This window comes from Chlamydotis macqueenii, chromosome 4 (assembly GCF_036417535.1).
Source record: "Chlamydotis macqueenii isolate bChlMac1 chromosome 4, bChlMac1.mat, whole genome shotgun sequence".
Classification (NCBI taxonomy): Eukaryota; Metazoa; Chordata; class Aves; order Otidiformes; family Otididae; genus Chlamydotis; species Chlamydotis macqueenii.
In genome coordinates this window covers 47304967-47323278 of record NC_141559.1, presented here as the reverse complement: position 1 = coordinate 47323278, position 18312 = coordinate 47304967, and positions in this window count along the sequence as shown.

Here is an 18312-nt window from a genome sequence, read left to right as displayed (position 1 = left end):
AAAGTAAGAGAAAATTCTTCAAAAAGAAACAACTTATAGAACATGTACAAGAATTATTATTACAGGTTTTTATTACCATTTTTCTTATATGCTATTTATATCTAAGGAGGTGGGAGTGAGAGGAAAGAAATAAAGATTGATGATTTGCATTTTGTTGTTTACACCTCCGTAGTTCAGAAAACATTTTCAGTGTTTAAAATAAAACATTGCGTGAAATATCCTAGTCTCTCCAGAATGAAAACTCATTTCAGTTTTATGTACTAAGAAGGTCCAGCATTATCAAGAATGACAAATACGTAGGTAGAAATAGAATTCAGGTTGTTTTACTACCAACAGTTTTTGCTTGACCAGAGAACTGTATGAATCCAATGTGCTATATCCTTTTGCAAAAAAAAAAAAAAGTCAACAAACAACAAATTAACAATTAGCAAATACAACTGACTCTTCCAGCAATAATTTCTTTGGAAATTCTGATTAGAAGGTCTTCCAGAAAAATGCATTATTTTGGAAAAACTGACACATGAGAACACCTCGAGTTCGAGTATGTTTCCTATTAGCATTTAATAAAAAAAGCATAAGGAACACAACAGATCTGTTAGATATTATAAATATCTTCTGATTTAAAGTGAGAGCATCGGAACTGCTTAAATATCTACTGTGGTGTAACTGCCTTCCACAGCAAACCTGGATGTCTGGCATACTAAATGTGCAGGCTACTCCCTTCCCCTGTGAAATTCACAGTGGATCTCTGAATATGAGTAACCAGAAAAGGAAAAGATTTCTTCATATACCCAGGTAAACTTCTGAAAGGGAGAGCTGAAGAAACCCAGCCATGAAGCTTTATCAAGCTTGACTTTGTTCTTTGGATTATATCTTGATCTTTCTCTTGTTTATCTCTTGGAAAAGGAAGGGCATTAAGTTCTTGACCATTTGTTACTGATAAAAAGCAAAAGATAGCTTGGGACAAGCTCTCTTTCTAGTTAGGGGATGGCACACTACCATTCTTATTCCTTTTCTACACCCCTAAAGGAAGGGATAATCAGTCACTGGAGCTCAACACGAGCCGGCAATGTGTGCTTGCAGCCCAGAAAGCCAATCGCATCCTGGGCTGCATTCAAAATAAGCATGGCCAGCAGGTTGAGGGAGGTGATTCACTCCCTCTATTCCGCTCTTGTGATACCCAACCTGGAGTACTGCATCCAGGACATGGACCAGTTGGAAAGGGTCCAGAGGAGGGCCATGAAGATGATCAGAGGGCTGGAGCACCTCTCCTATGAGCATAGGCTGATAGACTTGGGGCTGTTCCGCCTGGAGAAGAGGAGACTCTGGCGAGACCTAATAGCAGTCTTCCAGTACCTAAAGGGGGCCTAGAAGAAAGATGGGGAGAGGCTGTTCAGTAGGGCCTGTTGTGACAGGACTAGGGGTAATGGTTTCAAAATAGAAGGAAATAGATTCAGACTGGACATAAGGAAAAATTTTTTAACAGTGAGGATGGCAGAACTCTGGAACAGGTTGCCCAGAGAGGTGATGGATGCCCCATCCCTGGAAACATTCAAGCTTGGATGGGCTCTGAGCAACCTGATCTGGTTCAAGATGTCCCTACTCCTTTCAGGGGAGTTGGACTAGATGACCTTTAAAGGTCTCCTCCAACCCGGACTATTCTATGATTCTATGAAGTGTGGGTTTCACAACTTGTTATCAGCAAATCTGCTGTGTGACTCTGGACAGATTTGCAATATTTAAGAGCTTATTCTGTATCTGCAGACTACTATTGAGACATTTTCCTGCAAGTGGTCAATAGCTGAACTTTGCCTGAAAGATTTCACTGGTCCCCCTCCACCATCCAAATATCACTTATACTTTATTCTGGCTTCTCCTCACATTCTTCAGCAATGTAATCTGTAGAGAAAGATAACTTAGAATTCAGGCAGTGCTTGTTTGGTATTAATCTTTGTGTCTGAATTGAAATGAAGACTCTTCTGGCTAGTAAGTTCTACTAGACATTCTTAATGAAAGCACACTAGTTCAGTACAGGTTCTTGAATTAAGAAGAGTTAGGAAATATGGAAGCATATGCAGGACGGCTTTGTGCATTAATAGTTTTTAGTTAGATGTTTTAACAAAAGAAATATTGAAAAAATCAGTTGTCTTACCCCTCCTTCACACTCACTCCGCTAATTTAACTAACATTTTGCATTTATTGTCAAGAAAAAGCATACTTTGATTTCATTTGGAACTGATAGAAATATGTAGGAAACAGTCAGGAAAAAATGTGTGGAGAAGAATTATCCTTCACCATTCCAAAAATCAGTATTTTTTGTCCAATCATTAATCTGTACACTTGCCAGAGACATAGGCAACTCTGCAGAAGCTATTTAAACACAAACCCAAAGAACTGGAAATGAAAGATTTCACACTCTTTGTAAATCATTCATGGAAGTAAAGACAATCCTCCCTCTCTTCATTTATTCAATAGCTCCGTGGTTAGGGCCTCATCTGATATATAATGTGGGACAATCAGGTTCAAGACCCTCTGTGTCTGCACGTTCTTGAACCCACATTTTCACTTTCCCAGAAGAGTTCTTAAACCAGTGAGAAATCTCTAATTGGCTTCTCTCAGTCCCCATGGAAAAAGCTGTTCTGCATGGATTATTTAAATCCTGAGTCAAAGAGAGAGAATGACTCTTTGGTCTGGTGGTTAAAGCATTCGCTTGGGAGGCAAACAGCTAGGTCAAAGTAGCAGTTCAAATACCTCAGGTGAGAGCGTACCACTGCAGAATATCCAGTGGCTAGGTAATTCCCCTGCAAGGTAGAAAATAAGGGTTTAAGTCTCAGTCAGGGGGAAGGAGTTGAAACCTAGGTCTCCTATTGTCCTGGTTTTGGCAGGGATCCCTCCATCCCTGCCAAAACCAGGACACCTATACATACGAGTCACTGCATTAAAAAAAACTTATGGTGAGTTCTTAAACTTTGTGGGGGTAGAGGTGAGGGGGTGGAGAATGAAGATGAAGAGGATAAACAGTTGTTTTCTGTGCACTGCTAGTTTTGTGAATCTATTCCCTTATCCAAGGAGAAAAAAAAAAGTAATTTCAAATTCATTCTGAATTTTGAAATAATTTAGATTGACAGTATTTTTTAAGTTTTAGCAATAAATTTATTTACCAGAAATGTATTCAGATATTTGATGTAAAAACACATTGTCCTCCATGCAGGCTCAGATTAGACTGGCAATTAAAGATAGAATTAAAAATGGCTGGATGTATAAACCTGTGTCCCTCCTACCCCCCTCTGCCTTTTTTTTTTTTGGCTCTTGAGTAAATTGTGCAGGGTATATTCATAATACTTTTTAGCATATAAGAAAGGAATGGCCATGCTTTTTTTTTCTTTCTTTGGCTATTATATCTGGACACAAAGAAGTCAGTATAGGTCACCTAGCAATATTAGCTTTGAATTTCTATGATATTATGATTGTAAGGCTCCTATTTTAATTGTATTTGTTATATACTGCCTCCAAAAGCATCTGAGTCTGTTTTATGAGAAAATAAATAATTGTACTGAATAACAGAAACGTATACCTGAATTCCTGACTGCTTGCCATCAGCACTGACCTGAGGATTCATTTGCTTTCCTCAAGATTAGATAGAGCTTTTCTGTTGTTTGAATTTGAACAAAGCATAATTCACCTACAGTATTTAAATTTTTCCTTCATTGTCACTATTTCACTCCTAAAACCTTCATGTTTTTCTGACAGCATTCAGAAACTCCAGGGATATCACTAACAAGTTATCTGGATGTAAATCTTTCAAACAGAAAGTGAGTTTCAACACCAAAAGGCTGGTAGAACTGAAATGTTAATCTAGAAAGACAGTAGGACTTTGGATAATATTTTCAGTTTAATCAATTTATTTCAATAATTTAATTTGCTGGTTATTTAAATGTTAGATATTCAGAAATATTCATTCTTAGGCCACTGCTATACAATATTATTGCCTGGAGGTCTGCATCTCTATGTAGTGCACACAGTTGCTGTTTAGTTCTTAACAAGAATGTAAAAACATGTTGCTGCTTTCATGTAGCACTTGTTTTTCCTTATTCTTTCCAAAATATGAGTGCATGCAAAAATAATACAATCTTTCCTATTTTGCCTGCTCATAACAAGGGCAAATTATTATTTTTTTCCAATATTTTTCTAGCTTTTTGCCAATCATGATTCTCATGGGAAGACTAATTTTTATGTTTTCCATGTTCCATTCTGCCCCTAATATTGCCAAAAAAAGGTAAAACATCTTTTCTAGTTAAGGAAGTTCATGCATTTTTAAATTAAAATTTCATCGGTCGGGGGGAAGAAAGTGTGGGAAATTCCTAATTTTCAACCAACTCTAATAAAAATACTATCATCTTAATGTAATTCTTCTTTAATGTGAACATTTAAGATCTGTAATGGAAAATGAAGAATTATTGATAAATAGTGTTTGCTAATAAAATTTATGTTGTTTATATCTCAGATACGTTCATGGGATAACTACTGAATGAAAAACAGTTGGTACTATGGGGAAGTTCATCCTCATGAGCAACAGATGGAGCAGGTGCCAATATTGTTAACAGTGGGATTTGTAATTTAGATTTTATTGGTTATGGCAACAGTCATTGACTACTGATAAACACACGGTAGTCTAGATGTGCTTTCACATAAACAATAACCTGGCACATTTGTAGAATTTTGCCTTTAAACTATGTAATAAATATTTAACAAAAGAAAGATATGGCACAAAGGCTTCAACTATTTTTTGAACACGTTATGGATTAAAGTGTAGGAAAAAACCCCAAAACATTTCTTATGATGTTATGCATAAATAATCACAAAATGAGAATACATTAATGCAGTCAATAGATAAGAAAACTGGAAAAGGATTCATAATTACTTTTGTAAAAAACATTCAGTTCAGAACTGTTACTAGTGAAATTTACAAATGTAATTTTCCAAAAGCACTGTCTGATTTTCCGACCTGCAAACTACTGACTGATAATTCACCTTAAGTTGCTTTAATTTCAGCATCAGTGAGAAGAAAGCATTAACAAAAACTCAATGCAGGTCAATGCAGCTTCCATTACAGAAGAAAAAGTTTATCACTGAATTTTCTATGATCAGGATTTGGCACATTAATTTACAATAAATAAATAAATAAACCCAACAACAACAACAATCACATCTACAACACTGATGCAGACTATTTTCATCACATAATACAATAAAAGAGTGTATTGCTTTTGTTGGTTTTTTTTTTTTTACTTTGAAATAGAAAAGGACAAAGTAAAAATGTATACCTCAGTATGAAGCCCTATTTTTTTGTAGAAATTACTTCAGAAACAATACAGTGATCCTTAGTGACTAAAAAATAATTAGGGAAAAATAATTAAGAAGTAAAAGCTAGTATGATTAGTTTGGTGCTACACTGAACCATATTCTTGTCAAAATTGTTCACGAATTTATATAAAAACAGAAAAGTAACTGAATTGTTTCTGTGTTATTGGTGTCTTAATTTTGTATATTAATTCAGGTAATGTTCCACTACAACTACCTTATGTTTAATTATTTTTATTTATGTACAATTAAACTCAATTTTCATTACATCTGTTGCTGAGAAAAAAAAAGAGGAAGAATCCACTGTATGTCATCTCATTTCCAGTCCTCATAAGTCCCTTTTTTTTTCTTACCGCAGAGAGAATCTTTCACAATCGTTAACATTAGTTTTTGTTTCTTTAATTAGGAGTTTCTACCAGGACCTTTTCAGTGAACTCTTCACATTTTAATATACTTCTGCTTCACTACTCTAGCTGATTATTGTGGAGTTTGTGTAGAACATACATCTGCAATAAAGCTGCTTTCAAGGTCTTTCATATCCTGCCATAATCCCCTGGTAATTACAAAGGCTCTCTTTGCAACAATAAGCAAGTCTGAGAGGAGTTCTGTGGCTCTGCATCACACATTAAATTGTACTTGGACATTTCAGCTGAATTTGCTTCCCTTGAGCCTCAAACTTGCATACAAAATCTGTGAGATGCCAAAACACAAGAACTGAAAGGTTATGGTGACAGTAACTGTGTCTATACAAAGCATTGATTTAATGAAATATAAAACACAGCTTGGGTAAAGGCTTTACTTTAGGAGCAGTTAAGTCCTCATTAGAAAAGCTAGGTTGACAGAGTTTAAAAACACTTATTTTAAGGCTGATAACCATTAATCATCTTTACTGATTTTTTTTTTCCTCCCCTAGGATTGTAGCAATGCTTTTGTATGTTCCTCTGTAATTACTCATACGTTTAAATTTTTGGTTTTTCTTTTCTTTTTTAGAGAAAAATGTGTCTTGCTGTCAAAGGAAAAGATCTTGCCAGATTTGTGACTTAGCTGCAGCTCTTACTTCAAGCATATGACACAGGAGCTATCAGAAGCCACCTTTCCAATTACTGTGTGTGTGTATATATATATATATATATATATATATATATATAAAGGAAAAAGGTACAATACATATCTTCACAGATACAAAATCCTCTTTGTTCTATTATCTTTTTCCTTCTTTGAGTTTCCTCTATCTATTGCTTGTTGATCAAGAACACTCTTGTGTGTTTTGTTAAATCTTCAAAGGGCTACACCAGGTTCCATCTATAACTCAAAAGAAAAATTACAAGGGTCCAGTATAAATAAACCACACCCATAACCTGATCTTGCCTTGGTCTAAAAAGCTTTAGAAAAAGAAACTGCTTTATGCAGTTTGCTGCCAGTATAACTAGTCTAAACAATGTTAAACAATGTTGTGAGATTAGAATACTCTAGAGTAAAAACAGTCTGATAACGGTCCCTACTTCTGAAAGACATCCATAACATTAAGATCAATTTTGTTTAAAAGGTTGTGATACTAATTTCTGATGCTGTGGCAGTATAAGATACCTTTCTGTTACCTTAAGTTTTCCAGCTTAATATATTCTGTCTTTTTCACTGTGTAGAGAAATATTCTCTACAAACAACAGGGGAAGCCAATATCTGTCGGCATAAAGAAACAAGACTAGGAAACTGCGCAAATGACTTTCCACATATTTCCTCAGTGAGCTACCCCTGAAAGAAAATCAAATGAACCGCCCCCCTTTCTTTCATTGATATGGTAAACATTAAAATAGATACCATTCACAGAAACAAGGAGAAAAAGATACCACTAATGTGTTCCTCATTTTTTTGCTTAATAATACGGTTCTTCAAACAATCATCTGTTCCATGGAGAAATCACCTTTGCATTTCAACTCTACCTTAAAGTTATTTTACCCCTATTTCCTAGAAACTCTCTTAACTATAATACAATAGGGAGTTTGTTGATAAGTATGTTTCTGTCTCTCCTGATGAAACTTTTTACTACTTTTAATAAATATTCATTTAGTCAATGAGGCAGAGACAGTAAAAATTATTCTATTCCCTGTTGAAGCAATTTACATGGGAAACCCAAGTTCTAATTACTATACTAATGAATATTTATATATTGCATACAAAGTGGAAATATATCAACAAAGAAAATGTCTGAAGGTGTTATGATTCAGGCTCTCGCAGCAAAAGAGAGGAGATGCAGGTTCAAAGTGAAATTTTGTCTTGCCCTTCGACATGTGAGCTGATTATTTTAATAGCTTTTTCAATTGAATGAAATAGGCCTGATTCACTTCTGTGAATTCAGTTCATAAAGTCATTTCGAATTTAACTACTTTGTTATTTTAATCTAAATTTACTGTTTTTAAATTAACTGTAATCATGTATTTATGGCCAGTACTCTCAACTAGACACACCTTTCAAACTACTAGCAAGTGCACGTAATACAATTTAAAATAATTTCTGTGTGTTTCCGGAAACAACTGTATGTAAAAGCTATTAAGAGATGTGCACATTTAAATTTGATAACATTATGTTATCAGGTGCCACCTTCAGGTTCTGCCTCCACTCACAGTCACTATAAATTTATTTTAAACAAAGAAAGGTCTCAACAGACGAACAGTACATTACTTAATGCTTTGTTGACCACGAGCAACCTCCTATTCTCCAGCACTCTGGAAGCCACTGCATACAGAAGTGCAATAGTACAAGGCACTTTGTAAAGCCCTACTTAATAAATAAACCAAACATAACGTGGTAATCATAGAATCATAGAATGGTCAGAGTTGGAAGGGACCTTCAAAGGTCATCTTGTTCAATCCCCCTGCAAGGAGCAGGGACATCCCTGACTAGATCAGGTTGCTCAGAGCCCCATCCAACCTGGTAATGTATGGCTGTTTCAGTATAGCCTCTGCAGAACACATTATAATACTTTAGTAAGAATACAACATGCTCAATTGGGGCTGACAGTAATTAGGTAAATATCAGAAAAAGACAACTCCTCCTTCCTCATAAAGCATGAATGGAAAACAATAAGAGTTAGAGAGTACTCCAAATTTCAAGAAATGAGGAATGAATATGACTCCCATATGAATAATTAAATGATTGCCCACAGGCTGTGTACATCTAATAGTGAAGGTGTACACATTTGCTTCCTTTAATAAAGCACCTATTAGGGACTTCTTTATTTTTGTCATCTTCTATTCCATCTGCTAATAAAGTACCATTAAAAGCCGTGATAAAATTCCTAGAAATTACTTCAAGCATACATTTTATGCATGTGCATTTTAAGCTCACTCAGAATTTGAAGATAATCACCAGAAGATTTAAAACAAACAGAAAACCAACCCACCCCTCAAGTCATGAGGACCTGATTGAGATCAAAACACAGAAACTCGGTGTTCAGAGAAGCCTTTACCAGTACCTAAGCATTTTTTCCCTTACTTGGTACGCTCGTCTTCATGTGGACTGGATTAATGTACTTAAGTGGTGTGTTTGTAGAGGGTAGGTAATATTTCATATTAGAAAAATTTTAATTTTTAGATTAGAGATCATGATTATTAGACAGGTTTTTCAAGCATGGCATTTTAAGGGATATTGAAAAAGGAGAAACCCAAGAAGAGACTCTCTATACAAACTTCCCTTTTTAGCAATGGAAATAAGCACTTTTTAAACTTTAGTTGCATGGAAATGACGCTGTTAGGATGGGATAAATATCAGATATTTCCCTAAATGGTTCTCCTTGTACCTCACTGGAGCCCAGGATATTTTGACTAAAGTAAATTGCATGAGAGAGTTACTATACAGACATTGTATATACCTAAAAAGCTTGTTTGGTTTCAAATGGCATGTATATTTATCGTAATTAATTACAGCAGCTAACTTTTCAGCTTCACATTTATTTAGGATTAAAAAAAAAAAAACTGGCATAATTCCTTGCAATGGTATTTTGCACATGCTTTAAATTTTCTCTGGTTTTAAACACATATAATTTTCAAAGAATGTGTTTACTAAAGGGAAAAAAAGGGAAATTACAGGACAAAAATGCACAAAAAATTACTGTGTATAGCATTGTAGCAGCTTTTCATCTGCAACATGATGAAAAAATTCTCTCCCGCAGTCATCCACAGATTTCAGACTGGACATGAAGCTAGATAGAAACATTAGATATTCCTTGGACACCCACTTTATATTTCACAGAAATAAAATCCCCTACCCATTAAAAAAGATATTGAAGCTTTCAGTAACTCCCAATTTTATCACAATTTCAGAGATAGCTTATTAGTAAGAACAGTAATTAATAATTCTATTGAAGAACTGATTCATGAATTATATATTTTTCTATGGTGCATATAATCGACTGTGTATCTCAGTGAAAAGTGAGAAAGAATAACTGATGCTGCATGGGTTAGGGGAACCTTACATGTCGTTCCTGTAGTTTAATTTGTACTGATACTAGAATATGGTGGGTTATTTTATCTCTTAGGTAATTTTCCCTGTCCTTTCCCATCTTTTATCCTCCCCCCTTCTCTCCTACCCCCTAATTCATTTTTATTCTTCTAAACTGGTTAAGTAGTTTATGCTTTCTCTATATATATTTTCTGTATGTTCACATATCCCAGAAAAAAATGTATTAACTGTCTGCCACACTAAAAGGGTAAAATCAATAACAATCTGGTAAATTTTGCCCATATTGTTCTATTAAAATTCAGCAGATTATCTTGCACAAAATGATTAATGAATTTCATTCTTTCAACTCAAACGCTTAAAAAAGGAAAAAAAAATCTTTCTAAAATTTAAAGATATTTATTTTATCTTCAAGTATTGTACTAAGTGGTGTCTCTTGTGATCTAGTTACTGGGGAAAGAGAAAAAGGTCAGGTTCTTAAAGTTTGAACAGTTATGTATAAAACTAAATAACTGTGTTTATTCACACAACAATCCCTACTTAAGTTATATGCACATTATACCCACACATAGAGATTTCTGCATTCATATGTAAAGATCTGTCTGGAAGAGTTTACAAATTGCTACTTTATTTATTTCTATCACAGTGTCTGTGATGTTATTTCTAATTTTCTTTGCTCCTGTGAAGCAGCATACTGAACTCTTAAGGGAAAAGAAAACATACAAATGCTATTACAGTACACATTTCCAAGCAGCAGGAAGTCTGTAGTAAGTGTCAGAGATTGATCAGGATTTTATTGCACATGCAAACAGCCACTATCATATATACTGTGCCAAAAGGTTGTGTATGCATCACCCGTGCTGTATGTTTAACCACCTCAACTTTTCAGAAAGGTAACAGCAAGCTTAAATTAGTGAAACGAAGCTGAAATTATTGAAATCTTTTCAATACAAGTTAATCTCTAAAACCAGAATAAAACTAGACACCGTACTTCTTTCCAAAGGGAATGGAATGGTGAGCTGAATATATGGAAATATACATGAACTGTTAAAACTAACTGCATGTATACAAAATATATATGTGTGCATCCATACCTATACATATAAAAGAAATGCATGCATGCCATAGTTACTAGACATGCATCACAGAGTTCAAGCGCCTGTTTTTAACCATTAAAATATATGAGCAGGTTGCTAGTAAGAGTTCTGTAAAAGTGTTTTGTTTACAGACTACCAATTACATGAAAATTCCTGGAAAACTTTTTACCCTGCAATTATTGTACATATCTTGATTATTTTGTATTCAGTACAGAGATCAATTGATTAATAACCACTTAAAGTATGAAAGCACTGAATTTATACGAATGATGTACAGCTCTAAATTATAATAATAAACTCCTTAGTCTAGAGTAGCATAATGTCTGAGATTAGCTACGAATCTTGAAGTAAAAAAAAAAAAAAGCCATTGCATGGTGCCAGGCTTGTATGAAGTCACTTCTTTGTACAGAAGAGCTTCACTGCAGAAAGTAAGGAATTTAGAGTAATTACAGAACCTTATTAAGAAACTGTGAATTGAAAGGATATAGACATAGTAGGCATGGTGGTGTTAGGCTGACAGTTGGACTTGATGATCCTGGAGGTCTTTTCCAATCTTAAAGATTCTATGATAGCAATTCCACTACATTTTCAACAAAACAAAGTCCTTCATGTCATAGTTTTCTTTCTCTCAACTCATTGAAACATGCAACTGCATTTGAAAGCAGTATTGCACATGCACTGGGTATTACAAAGACATACTTTTGAGACCGTCTCACAAATCATGGAGAATTTGTCTTTCTGATACAGCATTTGTCACTGACAATTACCTTGGTGCCTTCCAAGATTCCAAATACCACTGATATGTCAACATACATACCCTAACGCTTACATTTGAAGGAAGAATCATAAGACGTGAATCATGATTACAGATTATCTTTCAACCGCATGTAAAACCTAAGGATTTGGTGAATTTTATCTCAATGAGAGAAGAAAACAAACATGCACAGTCTGCTGTTCAGCAACACAGAAAATGCCTGAGCACTTAATGAAATTGTAACAAGTATGTTTTCATATAAATTATGGACACAAGTCATAATGGTGTTTTGGCTAAACAGCTTTTTAAGCTTAACAACTATTTCCAAAAGAGTGTCTTTAAATCTTAGGCCTGCAATTATTAATATGATTACGCAATGTACAAAACCAGATTTTTTTGCCAACCTCTGACTGTTTTTTACTACATAACCTCAACTTATGATTTAAGTTTCAAATTACATCATCCTTTTCTCAATCTTTATTCACAGTTGACTAGGTTTGGTTATTTGTTGTTTTGTTTGTTTGTTTGTTTTTTCCTTAAAAAGTCTCCTTCATACCAAAAAAGTAGAAATGTGCTTAATTTGCTGTTAATACCATCTTTTAAAGATACTGGGGATCAGCGCACTTGTTTCAGATTTGCATAAACTTTGCCTATTCAGTTTGGAGAAAACAAACTGCCTGACTAGGAGAAAGAAAAAAAAACAAAACAAACCAAGATAAAAAGTCACATAGCCTAGTTCTGCTGTATAAAAGGATTTTAATTATGAAAATGCCATATAGTTCAAATATTCTCAAGGCTCTAAAATCTTTCTCAAAATACTCACTAGTGAATTCAGAGATAAGGATATTCATAAAAGAGTTAAACTCAAAAGAAGCATTACCTTCCAGCAACTGTTTTTCCCTACTGTAGTGAACAGACAACACAAATTTAACCAAACCAAATATTCAATAGACAGGTTTTTAAAATGATAGCCTTCTCTGCTTGAAGCATGTTCATAACCCCATTAATATGAATGAAAGCTAGCCATGCACAGGAGGAAAAGAATACATTTGCTGTATGTATACTTGCTCTTTGGAATCTTTGAATATTTCATTCTAATAAATATATTTTAGGAAGATGTCTAGTTTATCAGAACAAAGACTTTGGTTTCTGTTTTAAAATTACTGAGGCGCAAGATAAGACCAGAAAAGTTCACCCGGCCATGTATATTTTACTGCAAACATGTCATTTTAGACATCTTTCAAAGATGTATCTGGATCTGAAAAGCAATCCTACTGAGGTATTGTTTGCCACTGCTCATTGACATATTCATGAAATGTAAAATCAATCAAAACCAAAAGGCACTTAAACATAAACCCAAAACCGAACTAAAAAAAGCTGCCTACTTGATGTCAAAGTATGAGGTTGCATCATTTTGTTTTTTCTAGAAGTTCTGTGTTTAGAAATTTGAGTAACCAAATATATGTTATAATTATGTAAAGATTTTCTATAGCAGTATCAGTTTATAGATTTTACACATATATTTGGGAACTTTTCTATGTGGACAGAGGAGTAAGTGAAGCTATTAATAAAAAGTAGACATAGGTAACAGCAAGGAAGTAGTGTGAACTAGAGAATTAAAGCTAAACTTCCTCACGAGTGACATGGAACAGATTTTCTCTTTCAGTAAAGGGATGACCTTCAGGTTCCTAAATATCTTTCATAACCTAAGGATTACAAAAGCCTGTAAGTATTTTCAAAATTATACTCTTACTTAACGCCTGTTAAAATTTTTTTATCAATTACAAACAAGTGTTTTATCAAAACCAAAATGATAGAATAATGGTATATGGGAGGTTGGAAGGGAAGTCTGGAGGTCATCCGGTCAAGGCTACCGACACAAAGCAGAGAAAACTTGATCAGGTTGCTCAGGACACCTTGTAAGCAACTGCTCAACTGCATTCTGAGTATGTCCAAGGATAAAAATTTAACAGCCTCTCTGCAAAGCCTGCTGCAACGCTTGACCACCCTCCCTGTGAAACTGTTTTTCCTAATACTTAGTAGAAATTTGCCTTGTTGAAAGCTGTGGTCAATGCTTCTAATCCTTTTAGGACTCAGAAGATACTCTGAGAACAGCCTGGGTCCGTCTTGCCTACGTGCGCTTTTTAGGTAGATGGAGACAGCAGTACGAATCCTCGCTTAACGTGATCATGTTATGTAAATTAAAAGTGTGAATAAAGACAAATCTATCACTTTATTACACGCATCAATTTGATACATCTAAATTAAGCATTTAGATATTTTTGCACTCAAATTTTTGCTATAATTGTGATTAATATTTTGAACACAGTCACCCACATCAGCATTTAAATAACATGCAGAATTTGTAAAATACTTATACAACTGTAATTCTGATGTTAGACAAGGAGGATGATATTAAAACCAACTATTAGAATTAGAAAAAAATATATACAAAAGTGCCAATCAAAGCAGTAAATGATTCAGAACACTTGCAGTGGGAGATGACTTTAAACTTTGTAGCTATCGTATCAAAGTTGTACCTAAATTTTTTATTTTGTTACTTTCTTTTTAAACATTGCTAGCAGATCAAATCCAACAATATTTTGGCAGCCTAAGATTACACTCTTCCGACCTTGACATTAGTATTCAACAGCACTGATGAAAGAATGACAGCTTCTCCATCCTACTGGGTGATCTTGCAAGCTTTTACCTTCATGACTATGGAGTTTCTGTCAGATACGCTTCCAGCTGAATGATCACATTCTTTTGAATTATGAAGTGGTTGAAAACTGTGCTAATTGGGTCCATATTGATGTCACTCACAAAGATTAAGAAGCCTTAATACTCTTCAAAGTTATATAAATACTTGTAACTTAACTGCATGTTAGCTGCAGCATCTATTTGGCTTGAACAAATTGTTTGCAATACCTAGAGAACACATGTAAACCATTACTTGATGATTTTTAGTAGTTTTAATACTCTAAAATTACAACAATAAAATTTCTAAAAGGAAAAACCAATTAAATATAAAATTTAAAAATGCAGTAATTAGAAAAAAAAAAACATCCATAAGCCGTCATCTGTAGTGCCATGTAATTTAGCAGAATTAGAAATCAGAAAGATAGACTGAAATAATGAAACACAAAGCAGTATTCACTTACAGAGAATCCGGGTTCTGGACAAGAATTATACTGTTCTGGAGTACACTGAAGAATTACCCTACTATAATCTCATTTAAGCCACTACTCCTAACTTTATAGAATCATAGAATAGTTTGGGTTGGAAGGGACCTTCAAAGATCATCTAGTCCAACCCCCCTGCAAGGAGCCGGGACATCCCCGACTAGATCAGGTTGCTCAGAGCCTCATCCAGCCTGGCCTTGAATGTTTCCAGGGATGGGGCATCCACCACCTCTCTGGGCAACCTGTTCCAGTGTTCCACCACCCTCACTGTAAAAATTTTTTTTCCTAATATCCAATCTAAATCTACCTCCCTCTATTTAAAAACCATTACCCTTTGTCCTTTCACAACAGGCCCTGCTGAAGAGTTTCTCCCCATCTTTCCTGTAGGCCCAGTTTAGGGACTGGAAGACTGCTATAAGGTCTCCCCGGAGTCTCCTCTTCTCCAGGCTGAACAGCCCCAACTCTCTCAGCCTGTCCTCACAGGAGAGGTGCTCCAGTTCTCTGATTATCTCTGTGGCCCTACTCTGGACTCACTCCGACAGGTTCACATCCTTCTTATACTGGGGGCTCCAGAGCTGGACGCAGTGAGCTGCATTACCAGCTCTTAGAATTAGGGATAGTGAAGTGGAGCACCTGGTTGTGCCATTGACACACCTCATCTTTCAAAGCCCAACAATCTGCTTGAACTACTCACAACTTGAATTATAAGTATTGCCAAATCCATAGGAAGAATTATATAATGAATTATTCTGTCACATCAATGGATAAAACAATCTACAACAATTAAAAAAGTTTCAAAATGATAAAGTGACCAAATGTATAGGTTTTCTTTATATTACACTTAGCTGTAAGAATTAGCAGCTCAGCCATTCTCTAATTTGCCCCTATAGTTTATCCAGCTTTTGACATAGCCTGTAAAATTCTTAAAGATACAACACTCCTGCTTCAGTTCATTAGATGATGTTTAGTCATTTAGACTAGAGATTTTCAACATCTTGTTTCTTTTATACCTTAAATGGAACTGCTTATTTCTTCTTCCTCTGCCTTGTGTGCAGTCCTGGTCTACGAACTGGAATATTCCATGGTAGAGATGTCTGTGTAATTTCCTTTTCTCTTTACACTTAAAGTTACATATGACTTCTATTACATAGCTTAACATAGTTCTGATTTTAGATATTTGCATTTTTTAAAACATGACATGACATACGTATCTTAGGATATAACAAAAAGGATGACATATACATGATTTATTTTTCCATACTGTATCTGAAACCAGTTTAACGTCTATGGTTGATAGAGACTGAAGATCCTACTGTGCTCATTAAAGTGTATGAATTTGTAGAGCGAATACACACAAGCAGTTTTAGTCAATTCTGCTCAAGTGACTTAGTCGTATCAAATATCTTACTCCAAAACAGTCAAGTTAAAATTGCCCTTCTGTTGTACTTTTGTATGCTTATGTTCCTCTACTACTTGCTTTATACAGTACAACAATTTTGAATTTTTTGATCACTTTAGTTTACATGCATGAAGTTATTAGGACCCACACTACTCCTATGCTCATTTTAGATTACTGGTTGGATACTTAGAAATTAATCTCAAGTATCTGGTGTTACGTCATATCTCTTTACATTGTAAGAAAAGCCACTCTTTACTTTTAACTCTTTTTTTTTTTCCACAGTTTTTTGCAAAGTTTTAACATAACTTGTTGGATAATTTCACATAACTTTGCAGTTTATACCCTATAAGCTGAAGAAAAAATACATTTTCTTATATAAAAATGTGCAGTCTGTTTTCAATCAAAATAGTATTGCTTTGTCTGTTAATTCGTTAGCACCATAACCAATCTGCTGGCCAGAAAGTTAGGGCAGAAAACTGCTTATATTTCTGAAAGAAAAGAGAGAAAACTAGATAGAGAGATCTAATATTAAGTATTCCCTTATTATGCATCTAAATATTTATCATAATCTCAAAAGTTATCGGTATCTGCAGGATAGAATAAGACTTTAAGTTCTGTTGTTTTTTTTTTAAAAAAAAAACCTGAAAAAAATGTGGGAGAGAAGGCAGAAGGAGCTGAAAAGTCAGCTTGGCTCTTCTAGCTCATTTCTAGGACAGTAAATACAATGGTGGTTCCATTTGTTCACTTTCTAAAAAAAAAAAAAAATCACAATTTAATAATTACATTGGGAAACAGATCCAACAGTACAATTAGGAATGCATCAATTCCTGCATCCCTAGTCTTGAAGACACCTGACTACAGATGCAATCCAAAAGCTTAGAAGGTACCTCTGTTCACTTGCAAGTGGTAAAGCTGGACACTTTTGGACAGAATACAACAAAATAGCATACAGGGTGAAGAGGAGAAGAGCTACTAGAAGAAGAGCCGCCCAGAACAAGCCCAGAGAGTCGTTCTGGGGACAGAGGCCATCCACGGCTCCTGCTTCTTAACAGCGTTATTCACGATTTTAGGGAGTCACATTCAACAGCTTGGGATCTAATCTCTCAAATGCTTGCATACCTGCACTCTCATCCTTTAAATAACTGAACAGGGCTTATTTTCCTCATTTACAATGTGGGTACTTTTAGTTGAGGTGCTGACCTTTAGAATAGCAGCTGGAGCATTACTCAAAGTGGAAGAGAAAATGTAAATCCTTGCTGTAACTGTAAGGCTTAAATCCACAGATTCTATCTCCTTGGAGGGCATCACATCCAAGTTTTCAGATGGTTAGGGCAGATTTACAGTTAATTGAGAAACAGAAGATGAAAAAAACCTACTAAAATCCCAGTCAAAATGTGCCCTTAGGTGACACTCATCCCCCAAGACAATCAGCCTTCTTAAGTCCTTCAAAAGACACTATACCAACATGAATGAAAAACCCTAAGATACCTCATGCTCCATTGGCCATGCAGAATCCAAGCATAGAGCCTGCCTGAATGCTGTTTAATATAACACAGACAGGTAGCCCACAACTCAGAATCTACAATTTTCCACAGAAAGTATCTAATTCTATGCCAGAGAAGCTTGTAAATAACAGTAATAATTGTCAAGCAATAGCAATGTAGGGGTTTTCAATACATAAATGTTAGATTTAGATTCCTGAAGTCTACCTAAACTCTTGTTTAGGTAACAAAATAGGATCTCTATGTCTTGCTTTTAAAATTGATTACTGGATATAGCGCCTGACTCCCAGCATCACTAAAGCTCTGAAGATTAACTCTATATAGCTCACTTCAATTAATAAAATTTTCTTCCTATCGTAGACACATCTCTTTTTTTTCTGTTACAATCAGCAGCTTTCCGCTTTTTCCTTATTATCTCTATGAGACAGCTTGATAACTTGATAATTTGTTAATGACATAATTGCTTCTTATAAAAATCTATCAAGCCTACTAACCTCTAATTGTTACTCTCTGCAGCTGATTTTGAAACTGAACTCAAGAGATTATATTGATTATGGGAAAA